This window comes from Physeter macrocephalus, chromosome 21, assembly GCF_002837175.3.
Source record: "Physeter macrocephalus isolate SW-GA chromosome 21, ASM283717v5, whole genome shotgun sequence".
NCBI lineage: Eukaryota > Metazoa > Chordata > Mammalia > Artiodactyla > Physeteridae > Physeter > Physeter macrocephalus.
Genome location: NC_041234.1, coordinates 13,838,762 through 13,851,800, shown reverse-complemented (window position 1 = coordinate 13,851,800; position 13,039 = coordinate 13,838,762). Strand labels below are relative to the sequence as shown.

Genomic DNA, 13,039 nt, shown 5'->3' with positions numbered 1-13,039 from the left:
TTTCTGTTATATTTATTTTGCCTTACCAGCCTTCTTATACTTCATGTTCGCTGGTATACCATTTTCCCTCTTTTTAATTTCAACTAATATATATCTTTACATTAAATATATGCTTAATAATTAATATATAATTTAATGTTGTTTGTACTAACCATTCTGATAATCTCAACCTTTTAGAATGTTTAATGCATTTATATTTAAATTAATAATAGACATGGTTGAGTTTAAATCTACCATTTTATATTTGTCACATTTCTTTGTTCATTTTTTCTTCCCCTTTAAAAATTATTTTGGTTGAGAATTTTTTGTTTTCCATTTAATCTCCTCTATTGGCTCCTTAATTATATCTTTGCATTATTTTAGTTATTTTTCTGAGTATTGCAATGTGCCTATATAACTTATAATCTAACTTTGAGTGAATATACCATGTCAAGAATAGCATAAGAACTTCCCAATAGTTTAATTCCATTTTAGTTTTGCATTCATTTTGCTATTGTTGTCATATATCTTACTTCTATATCTGTGAAACTCCACAATAAACTGTTACTATTTTTTCTTTAAATAATAAGTTGTCATTTATAAAAATTGAGACAAAATATATTTTATATTTACCCATAAAATTACCCTTTAGAACTCTTTCTTTCTTCCTGTGGAGCTGAGTTTCCATATGGTACAATTTCCTGTTAGAATGAGGATCTTCCTTTAACATTTCTTATAGTACAGAACTGATTATTAATCTTTTCAGTTTCAATTTATTTAAAATACCTTTATTTAACCTTTTAAAATATTTTCACTATAGAATTCTAAATTGACTCTTCTTTTCCTTTAGCACTTAAAAAAATTCCATTGCCTTCTAGTTTCCACTGTTTCTGATAAGAAGTAATTTATCATAATAATTTCCCTATATGTAGTGTGTCTTTTTTCCTTTGGCTGATTTTAAGGTTTTTCTTTTTATCTTTTGTTTCTGGCAGTTTGACTATGGTGTGTCTGTGGTTTTATTCTTATTCATCCTGCTTGGAATTTACTGAACTCCCTGAATTTGTGTATTGAGGTTTATTCTTCAAATTTGGAGCCATTTTTTATTTTTCCTGAGCTGTTCTCTTTTCTTCTGAAAATCCGACTACATACATATTAGTACGTTTGATATTGTTCCTACTCATTGATGCTCTTTTTTCTCTAGATGGTTCATTTTGGATAATTTCTATTAATATGTCTTTTTGTGTGTGTGTGTGTGTGTGGTATGCGGGCCTCCCTCTGCCGTGGCCTCTCCCGCCGCGGAGCACAGGCTCCGGACGCGCAGGCCCAGCGGCCATGGCCCACGGGCCCAGCCGCTCCACGGCATGTGGGATCCTCCCAGGCCGGGGCGCGAACCCGGTTCCCCTGCATCGGCAGGCGGACGCGCAACCACTGCGCCACCAGGGAAGCCCTTATTAATATGTCTTAAATTTACTGTTCCCTTCTTCTGTGTCCAATCATTTTTGCATTTCATATATTTTCATTCTAGTTCAAAAACTTTTCATTTTGTCACTAAAAGTTCAGATGTGTTTAAACACTGGCTATTCTACCCTAAGGAAAAATAGCGGCAGGCGGACACGCAACCACTGCGCCACCAGGGAAGCCCTTATTAATATGTCTTAAATTTACTGTTCCCTTCTTCTGTGTCCAATCATTTTTGCATTTCATATATTTTCATTCTAGTTCAAAAACTTTTCATTTTGTCACTAAAAGTTCAGATGTGTTTAAACACTGGCTATTCTACCCTAAGGAAAAATAGCAATCTCTTAGAAAGATATCAAGATAGAGAAGGACTACACATCAGATATTTCACTCTGAAGGAAGGATACTGCATAGGCCTCTTGCAAGTTACATATATTTTAGATTCTACATATAAGTGATATCATATGATATTTGTCCTTCTCCTTCTGACTTACTGCACTTAGTATGATAATCTGTAGATCCATCCATGTTGCTGCAAATGGCATTATTTCATTTTTTTATGGCTGAGAAATATTTCACTGTGTATATATACCATATCTTCTTTATCCATTCCTCTGTCAATGGACATTTAAGTTGCTTCCATGTGTTGGCTATTGTAAACAGTGCTGCTATGAACACTGGGGTGCATACATCTTTTCAAATTATAGTTTTGTCCAGATATATGCCCAGGAGTGGGATTGCTGGATCATATGGTAACTCTGTTTTTAGCTTTTTAAGGAACCACCATAGTGACCTCCATAATGGCTGTACCAATTTATATTCCCACCAACAGTGTAGAAGGGTTCCCTTTTCTCCACACCCTCTCCAGCAATTTGTAGACTTTTCAATGACTGCCATTCTGACCAGTGTGAGGTGACACCTCATTTTATTTTATTTTATTTTTTTTTGTGGTACATGGGCCTCTCACTGCTGTGGCCCCTCCCGTTGCGGAGCACAGGTTCCGGACGCGCAGGCTCAGCGGCCATGGCTCACGGGCCCAGCCGCTCCGCGGCATGTGAGGGAAGCCCGACACCTCATTTTAGTTTTGATTTGTATTTCTCTAATAATTAGAAACATTGAGCATCTTTCCATGTGCCTATTAGCCATCTGCATGCCTTCTTGGGAGAAGTGTCTATTTAGGTCTTCTGCCCATTTTTTGATTGGGCTTTTTTTTTAAATTGAGCTGTATGAGCTGTTTGTGTATTTTGGAAATTAAGCCTTTGCTGCTTGCATCATTTGCAAATATTTTCTCACATTCTGTAGGCTTTATTTCATTTTTTTATGGTTTCCTTTGCTGGGCAAAAGCTTGTGAGTTTGATTAGGTTCCATTTGTTTATTTTTGCTTTTATTTCTATTGCCTTGGGAGACTGACCTAAGAAAACGTTGATATGATTTACGTCAGAGAATGTTTTGCCTATGTTCTCTTCTAGAATGTTTTGCCTATGTTCTTTTCTAGGACTCTTCTAGGTGTCATGCCTTCTACTTAAGTCTTTAAGCCATTGTGAGTTTATTTTTGTGTATGGTGTAAGGGAGTGTTCTAACTTTATTGATTTACATGTGGCTGTCCAGCTTTCCCGACACTGCTTGCTGAAGAGACTGTCTTTTCTCCATAGTATACTCTTGCCTCCTTTGTCAAAGAGTAATTGACCATAGGTGTATGGGTTTATTTCTGGGTTCTCTATTCTGTTCCATTGATCCATATGTCTGTTTTTGTGCCAATACCATGCTGTTTTGATTACTGTAGCTTTGCAGTATTGTCTGAAGTCTCGGAGGGTTATGCCTCCAGCTTTGTTCTTTTTCCTCAGGATTATTTTGGCAATTCTGGATCTTTTATGGTTCCATATAAATTTTAGGATTATTCTAGTCCTGTGAAAAATGTCATGGGTAATTTGATAGGGATCATATTAAATCTGTACATTGCTTTGGGTAGTAAGGCCATTTTAACAATATTAATTCTTCCAATCAAAGAGCATGGGATATCTTTCCATTTCTTTGAATCATCTTCAGTTTCCTTTATCAATGTTTTAAAGTTGTCAGCATGTAAGTCTTTCACCTCCTTGCTCAGGTTTATTCCCAAGTATTTTTTTTTTGATGCAATTTTTAAAAGGATTTGTTTTTTTACTTTCCCTTTCTGATATTTCATTGTTAGTGTAAAGAAATGCAACCAATTTCTGTATGTTGATCTTGTATCCTGCTACCTTGCTGAATTTGTTTATCAGTTATAATAGGTTTTGTGTGGAGTCTTTAGGGTTTTCTATACAGAGCATCATGTCATCTACGTATAATGAAAATTTTACCTCTTCCCTTCCAATCTGGATACCTTTTATTTCTTTTTCTTGCCTCGGAGGGTTATGCCTCCAGCTTTGTTCTTTTTCCTCAGGATTATTTTGGCAATTCTGGATCTTTTATGGTTCCATATAAATTTTAGGATTATTCTAGTCCTGTGAAAAATGTCATGGGTAATTTGATAGGGATCATATTAAATCTGTACATTGCTTTGGGTAGTAAGGCCATTTTAACAATATTAATTCTTCCAATCAAAGAGCATGGGATATCTTTCCATTTCTTTGAATCATCTTCAGTTTCCTTTATCAATGTTTTAAAGTTGTCAGCATGTAAGTCTTTCACCTCCTTGCTCAGGTTTATTCCCAAGTATTTTTTTTTTGATGCAATTTTTAAAAGGATTTGTTTTTTTACTTCCCCTTTCTGATATTTCATTGTTAGTGTAAAGAAATGCAACCAATTTCTGTATGTTGATCTTGTATCCTGCTACCTTGCTGAATTTGTTTATCAGTTATAATAGGTTTTGTGTGGAGTCTTTAGGGTTTTCTATACAGAGCATCATGTCATCTACGTATAATGAAAATTTTACCTCTTCCCTTCCAATCTGGATACCTTTTATTTCTTTTTCTTGCCTGATTTTTGTGGCTAGGACTTCCAAAACTAGGTTGAACAGAAATCGTGAGAGTAGGAATCCTTGTCTTCTTCCAGAGTTTAGTGGGAAGGCTTTCAGCTTTTCGCCATTGAGTATTGTGTTGGCTGTGGGTTTGTTCTAAATAGCTTTTAGTATGTTGAGGTATGTTCCCTCTATACCCACTCTGGCAAGAGTTTTTATCATGAATCGATGTTGAGTTTTATCAAATGCTTTTTCTGCATCTATTGAGATGATTGTGTGGCTTTTGTCTTTTGTTGATGTAGTGTATCACATTGATTTATTTGCATATGTTGAATCATCCTTGTGACCCTAGGATGAATTCAACTTGATCATGGTGTATGATCTTTTTTAACTGTTGCTGGCTTCAGTTTGCAATATTTTGTTGAGAGTTTTTACACCTATAGTCATCAAAGATATTGGCCTGTAATTTTTTTTGGTGCTGTCCTTGTTTGTTTGTTTTGTTTTGAAACAAGCTCTGGATAGTTTTATTAAAGAAAAATTGTGCATGATTTACTATTCATCAGTCTTTTCTGGCATGCTTCTAATGATATCAGAATCACCTGGATCAATAATAGCCAGTGTGCATACTCTGCAGTATTTTCCACATTCTGTGCCCAATGTTATTGCCACTGTAGTGATGGACACCAGTTTTGGCCAACATGGCATAATACTCCATTTCAGATTCCTCAAGGATGGGAAGTTATTGGCGAGGATGACCAGTTTTGCTTTGCCTTGTCTGATCATTTTCAGAGTCTGCTTCTACCCCAGCAGGTACTTTCCACTTTTCATAATGAGTTGTAGCCTAGAGCTGACTGACTCCAGAGACTTTTTCATCTTCTTTGTGGCCACCATCTTCCTGCCTTAGGTGCAGAACTCACCCAACCAAGTGCAGCCGCAAAAATGGCTGGGGAGCAAGAAAGGTGTCTGGTTTTGATATCAGGGTGATGGTGGCTTCATAGAATACTTTGGGAGTGTTCCTGCCTCTTGAATCTTTTGGGACGGTTTGAGAAGAACTGGTGTAAGTTCTTCTTTGTATGTTTGGTAGAATTGCCCAGTGAAGCCTTATGGTCCTGGACTCTCATTTGCAGGGAGGTGTTTTTTTGTTTGTTTTTGTTTCTTTAATTATTACAGATTCTATTTCACTTCTAGTGATCAGTCTGTTCCAATTATCTATTTCTTCTCGGTTCAGTTTTGGTGGGCTGTATGTTTCTAGAAACTTGTCCATTTCTTCTAGGTTGTCCAATTTGTTGACATATAATTGTTCATAGTATTAGCTTATGTTTTTCTGTATTTCTAGGGTGTTGGTAGTTATTTCTCACCTTTCATTTCTTATTTTGTTTATTTGGGTCATCTCTTCTTGGTGAGCCTGGCCAGAGATTTGTTGATTTACCCTTTGGTTTACCCTTTCAAAGAACCAGCTCTTGATTTTATTGATTTTCTACTGTTTTTCGGTCTCTATTTCCTGATCTGTATTGTTTCCTTCCTTCTACTGACTTTAGGTTTCGTTTGTTCTTCTTTTACTAATTCTTTGAGGTGGTAGGTTAGGTTGTCTGAGATTTTTCTTGTTTTTTGAGAAAGTCATGTATTGCTATGAACTTCCCTCTAAGGACTGCTCTTGGTGCCTCCCATAGATTTTGTATGGTTGTGTTTTCATTGTCATTTGTCTCAAGGTATTTTTTAATTTCCTCTTTGATTTCATCATTGACCCATTTGTTTTTTAGTAGCATGTTGTTTAGTCTCCACATAATCTTTTTTTTTTCTCATTTCTCTTTCTGTGGTTGATTTCTAGTTTCATGCCTTTGTGCTCAGAAAAGATGCTTGAAATAATTTCTAACCTCTTAAATCTGTTGAGGCTTGTTCTGTGCCCTAGAACATGGTCTATCCTAGAGAATGTTCCAATTGCACTTGAAAAGAATGTGTATTCTGGTTTTTGCTTTTATTTTTTTCCTGGATGTAACATCCTGAAAATATCAATTAAGTCAACTGTTCTATTGTGTCATTTAGATTGTTGCCTTATTGACTTTCTGTCTATAAGATCTGTCCATTGATGTGAGTGGGGTGTTAAAGTCCCCTACTGTTATTGTATTCCTGTCAATTTCTCCTTTTATGTCAGTATTCGTTTTATGTATTCAGGTGCTCCTATACTGGCATTTCTTTGAATCATCTTCAGTTTCCTTTATCAATGTTTTAAAGTTGTCAGCATGTAAGTCTTTCACCTCCTTGCTCAGGTTTATTCCCAAGTATTTTTTTTTTGATGCAATTTTTAAAAGGATTTGTTTTTTTACTTTCCCTTTCTGATATTTCATTGTTAGTGTAAAGAAATGCAACCAATTTCTGTATGTTGATCTTGTATCCTGCTACCTTGCTGAATTTGTTTATCAGTTATAATAGGTTTTGTGTGGAGTCTTTAGGGTTTTCTATACAGAGCATCATGTCATCTACGTATAATGAAAATTTTACCTCTTCCCTTCCAATCTGGATACCTTTTATTTCTTTTTCTTGCCTGATTTTTGTGGCTAGGACTTCCAAAACTAGGTTGAACAGAAATCGTGAGAGTAGGAATCCTTGTCTTCTTCCAGAGTTTAGTGGGAAGGCTTTCAGCTTTTCGCCATTGAGTATTGTGTTGGCTGTGGGTTTGTTCTAAATAGCTTTTAGTATGTTGAGGTATGTTCCCTCTATACCCACTCTGGCAAGAGTTTTTATCATGAATCGATGTTGAGTTTTATCAAATGCTTTTTCTGCATCTATTGAGATGATTGTGTGGCTTTTGTCTTTTGTTGATGTAGTGTATCACACTGATTTATTTGCATATGTTGAATCATCCTTGTGACCCTAGGATGAATTCAACTTGATCATGGTGTATGATCTTTTTTAACTGTTGCTGGCTTCAGTTTGCAATATTTTGTTGAGAGTTTTTACACCTATAGTCATCAAAGATATTGGCCTGTAATTTTTTTTGGTGCTGTCCTTGTTTGTTTGTTTTGTTTTGAAACAAGCTCTGGATAGTTTTATTAAAGAAAAATTGTGCATGATTTACTATTCATCAGTCTTTTCTGGCATGCTTCTAATGATATCAGAATCACCTGGATCAATAATAGCCAGTGTGCATACTCTGCAGTATTTTCCACATTCTGTGCCCAATGTTATTGCCACTGTAGTGATGGACACCAGTTTTGGCCAACATGGCATAATACTCCATTTCAGATTCCTCAAGGATGGGAAGTTATTGGCGAGGATGACCAGTTTTGCTTTGCCTTGTCTGATCATTTTCAGAGTCTGCTTCTACCCCAGCAGGTACTTTCCACTTTTCATAATGAGTTGTAGCCTAGAGCTGACTGACTCCAGAGACTTTTTCATCTTCTTTGTGGCCACCATCTTCCTGCCTTAGGTGCAGAACTCACCCAACCAAGTGCAGCCGCAAAAATGGCTGGGGAGCAAGAAAGGTGTCTGGTTTTGATATCAGGGTGATGGTGGCTTCATAGAATACTTTGGGAGTGTTCCTGCCTCTTCAATCTTTTGGGACGGTTTGAGAAGAACTGGTGTAAGTTCTTCTTTGTATGTTTGGTAGAATTGCCCAGTGAAGCCTTATGGTCCTGGACTCTCATTTGCAGGGAGGTGTTTTTTTGTTTGTTTTTGTTTCTTTAATTATTACAGATTCTATTTCACTTCTAGTGATCAGTCTGTTCCAATTATCTATTTCTTCTCGGTTCAGTTTTGGTGGGCTGTATGTTTCTAGAAACTTGTCCATTTCTTCTAGGTTGTCCAATTTGTTGACATATAATTGTTCATAGTATTAGCTTATGTTTTTCTGTATTTCTAGGGTGTTGGTAGTTATTTCTCACCTTTCATTTCTTATTTTGTTTATTTGGGTCATCTCTTCTTGGTGAGCCTGGCCAGAGATTTGTTGATTTACCCTTTGGTTTACCCTTTCAAAGAACCAGCTCTTGATTTTATTGATTTTCTACTGTTTTTCGGTCTCTATTTCCTGATCTGTATTGTTTCCTTCCTTCTACTGACTTTAGGTTTCGTTTGTTCTTCTTTTACTAATTCTTTGAGGTGGTAGGTTAGGTTGTCTGAGATTTTTCTTGTTTTTTGAGAAAGTCATGTATTGCTATGAACTTCCCTCTAAGGACTGCTCTTGGTGCCTCCCATAGATTTTGTATGGTTGTGTTTTCATTGTCATTTGTCTCAAGGTATTTTTTAATTTCCTCTTTGATTTCATCATTGACCCATTTGTTTTTTAGTAGCATGTTGTTTAGTCTCCACATAATCTTTTTTTTTTCTCATTTCTCTTTCTGTGGTTGATTTCTAGTTTCATGCCTTTGTGCTCAGAAAAGATGCTTGAAATAATTTCTAACCTCTTAAATCTGTTGAGGCTTGTTCTGTGCCCTAGAACATGGTCTATCCTAGAGAATGTTCCAATTGCACTTGAAAAGAATGTGTATTCTGGTTTTTGCTTTTATTTTTTTCCTGGATGTAACATCCTGAAAATATCAATTAAGTCAACTGTTCTATTGTGTCATTTAGATTGTTGCCTTATTGACTTTCTGTCTATAAGATCTGTCCATTGATGTGAGTGGGGTGTTAAAGTCCCCTACTGTTATTGTATTCCTGTCAATTTCTCCTTTTATGTCAGTATTCGTTTTATGTATTCAGGTGCTCCTATACTGGGTGCATATATGTTAACAAGTATAATATCCTCCTCTTGTATTGATGCTTTTATCATTATATAGTGTCCTTCTTTATCTTTCTTCATGGCCTTTATTTTAATGTTGATGACTTTTTATGATCAGGCAATTATATCACTGTGAATTCTACAGAGGCTTTGGCTGCCCATCCTTTCTTGTCCTTATGAAAATGCAGTTATAACTCTGTGAAATCTTGAGAAACTTTAAGTTGCCCATTCTCATCTACCCTCAATGATGAGTGCGAGCAATCCATCAAGGAGGAGATTTTCATTGTGCTGAATTGGTGGTGGTCAACTTGGCCTCACTGCTTCCAGTCCCTCCTAAGTCTGGGAACTATGTTTCTCAGCATCACCTTCATGCTACAGACCCAGGCTATGGTTTACCAGTGAGAGGAACTCTTGTGAACATTGGAAAGTAGAAACGATGAAGAAGCTATTATTGCTCAATACACCATGACAATCAGAGGGGTAGGCATCTAGTTCCAGACCACTCTGCAAACTCCGACTGTGTGGTATTTGAACTTTCTTGGACTTCCCAGGATTGGCAGCTTCTTCACTCATTCCAAGCTTTCAGACTGATGTCACAGTGGCTGTTTCTCTGATCCTTCAGCTATATACTTCCAGGCCTTCACTCTCCTAATTCCCATTTTAACCCCTAATTGCTATATTAAACCTCTTATTTCCTTAATTCTTAGAGTGACTTTTAAAATTCCCAAACCAGCCTGACACAGATATTCTCAAAATTTCCAAGCAATAGCAATTTTGTTATCTCAAAAATGCATGTCAACTGAAATTATGTTGGCAAAAGTTATTACAAAAATGCATTTTGAACAGTGTGTCATTAATTATTAAGATACCACAAATGTTACCAGATTCTAGCCATAATTATTGCAATAGGTTGAAATACAAGCAAGGCACATTGAAGAGGCATCCTGACATCTCTCTCCCAAATGGGACCTTCTTTCAGTTCATGATCATCTGACAACAGATGTCATAGTACAGAGTTGAACCCTATGATATTACTGATACTTGATAATTTTGACCTACAGAAACAGAAATGTCTTATGATTTAACCTAAGGCTATGATAATCTCTTCATTCTAATGGATTTTTAGTGGAACCTATATCATTTTTTCCCATATAGGAATGGTGACTTCTCTTCACAGAATCTATATTGTGTAAGAAGAGAATATTTGCTGAGGGTATGCATGAAGTTATAACTCTTTGAATTCAGATGAGAAGTCTGGGTCTTTGAACTCAAAGAAGCAGTGCCCTCAACCATAGATGATTTCATTTTTTAAATGTTAGGAAAATTTCTTCCTCAAAAATCCTAATATCTCATCAGATGTCTGTCCTAGGTCAGGACAGACATCTGGCACCATTGACATTTTGACCCAGATAATTCTTGTTGTGAATGAGGGGTGGGAGGAGGGAGGGGGTGGGTGGGATCCTATGCATTGTAGAATGTTTAGCAGTATCCAGGCATCTACCCACCAGATGCCAGTAGCACCTCCCAGTTGTGACAACTAAAAGAGTAACCAGATATTGCCAAATGTTCCCCTGGGAGGAGGGTGGTAAATCATTCACGGTTGAGAAACACTCTCCTAGATAAAATAGAAATATGATGTTGGCAAGAGCTTAAGGTCTCTCTACCATCAGCTTGTATTTCAATCTTCTATCTTACGTTTGGTTTTTAATTCAAGACGGACTAAAATCCTTTCAACATTTCAGTAAGGATACTGAATGTTGTCAAACTGTGGGATGTGCAAAAAAAAATTTTTTTAAGCACATTGGCTATAAAGAATCGAAGGAGAGACCATGTTTAATTGTTTATGAGTAGCTGAGTAGCAATTCAGAGTGAGTTCACACTCTATGCTGCTGCTGTTTATTTTTTTAAATTAGATATAATTTTCATCACCAGGAGATATGACATTGGGTATCAATAAAATATACTATACAATGGGTGAGCATGTAATCAACAAAACATCCCTTTATTTTCAAATTCAGCTGTCAACTACTTCCACCTTGACTCACTGAAGCATAATACACAGGAATTCAAACAAATATTGAATCACTGTGCTCCTAAAACAACACAAGCTTCAACTTGTTTGTTCTCTCTCCTCTTCTCCTGAACTTTCTCTTATTTTCTGATGAATTTCAGGCTCACCAAGCAAAACATGTAGCACAGACTAACAGGGAAAACAGTCACTGACCTAGCAAGTGAATAGCAACACACTACTAAATGGAGCCTCTTACACAGCGTAGCCCCCTAGCCTGGAGAAAGCAGTCATGTGAAAGCCCAGCTGGTCCTCTCATTTCAGCTGTATCAACAACTAGTACTATTACTACAGCAGAACAGGCTGTTGATGATTCATCTGGAATGTACTTCAGTTTTTAAATTTCACAAGGAACATATATATTCTCCTCAAATAGATAAAATCTACAGTCTAACATTTTATTTATTGGACACTTGTCTTTCTAAAATACTATGAACATAAACACACAAAAATCTAGCAAATCCAAGAGTTCAGACTACTCTACCTAGAAAATATAATCCCTCCCATCATTTCATTGCTCTTATCACCCCAAGATCTCTCATCATCATCATGCAATGCCTTTATCACCATGAATTTGGCTCACCAAGTTGGGCAATGAGGTTGAACGTCATTAGACTGATTAACAATAACAGTTTCCTTCACATTCAAGTAAATCTATGGAAGGAGACTTACATAGATTTGGCAATTTTGTCTGCTCAGGAATTCAGCCACAGCCATTTTCCTTGACCTTCTTACCAAACATCAGTGCCATCATGCTGACTTCCCTCCACACTCACCAAAGAAAACCTTTACTATGGGAATGTCTAGGTTGACTGGAGCTTTATGAAGATTATACTGAACTTGAGAGTCTTTTCCATACGATGTATTATCCTAGTCTAAGGAAAACTCAGAATCAACAATGAGAGAATATTTCTATCTTCTAAATGGAAAGATTAAGAACTATTTAAGGCAAAATATTTAGCAATAACAATGAATATGCAAAAGCCTTGTCAGATGGGGTGGAAAATAATACTTCCATTTTAAAAATGAGAAAAATGAGGTTGTGAATGTGGTAAATATGAACACAATCACACTGCTAATGGGTAGGCAGAACTGGGGATACACACCTAGCAATTCTGGAAATGAGTCTAGCGCTATTCCTCCATATCATGCTGTAATAAAAATAAACGGATAAGGGACTTCCCTGGTGGCACAGTGGTTAAGAATCCGCCTGCCAACGCAGGGGACACAGGTTCAAATCCTGGCCTGGGAAGATCCCACATGCCGCAGGGCAACTAAGCCTGTGCACCACAACTACTGAGCCTGCACTCTAGAGCCTGCGAGCCACAACTACTGAGCCCATGTGCCACAACTACTGAAGCCCGCGCACCTAGAGCCTGTGCTCTGCAACGAGAAGCCACCGCAATGAGAAGCCTATGCACCGCAATGAAGAGTAGACCCCCGCTCGCCGCAACTAAAGAAAGCCCGCATGCAGCAACAAAGACCCAACTAAGCCAAAAATAAACAATAAATTTTTAAAAATAAATAAATGGAGAGGTATGGTGCCATTGTAAATAAATATTGTATACATAGCAATAAGATTTCATACAACTCACTCACCACAAAAGGGAAAGAAACATATCCTGTTTGGATTTCCAAGGGGCATTATCTGAAAGAAAACATCAATTTACGCCTCCTTTTGTAGAGAAGAAATAATTGCATTCATGTAAGCTTAATTCCTGAGATTCTGACAGGGTATGAAGGTCATGAACAGACCAAGAAGTCAAAAACCCTAGAGAACTACAAATCAAAACTACAATGAGATATCATCTCACACCGGTCAGATTGGCCATCATCAAAAACTCTAGAAACAATAAATGCTGGAGAGGGTGTGGAGAAAAGGGAA

At 36.9% G+C, this 13,039-nt stretch overlaps 2 pseudogenes; both read right to left on the bottom strand.

Moving 5' to 3' along the window:
- Nucleotides 1-4,899: 4,899 nt before the first annotated feature.
- LOC112062013 (60S ribosomal protein L30-like) lies at nt 4,900-5,263 on the bottom strand (annotated as a pseudogene).
- A 2,184-nt stretch (nt 5,264-7,447) lies between these two features.
- LOC102987789 (60S ribosomal protein L30-like) lies at nt 7,448-7,786 on the bottom strand (annotated as a pseudogene).
- Nucleotides 7,787-13,039: the final 5,253 nt, after the last annotated feature.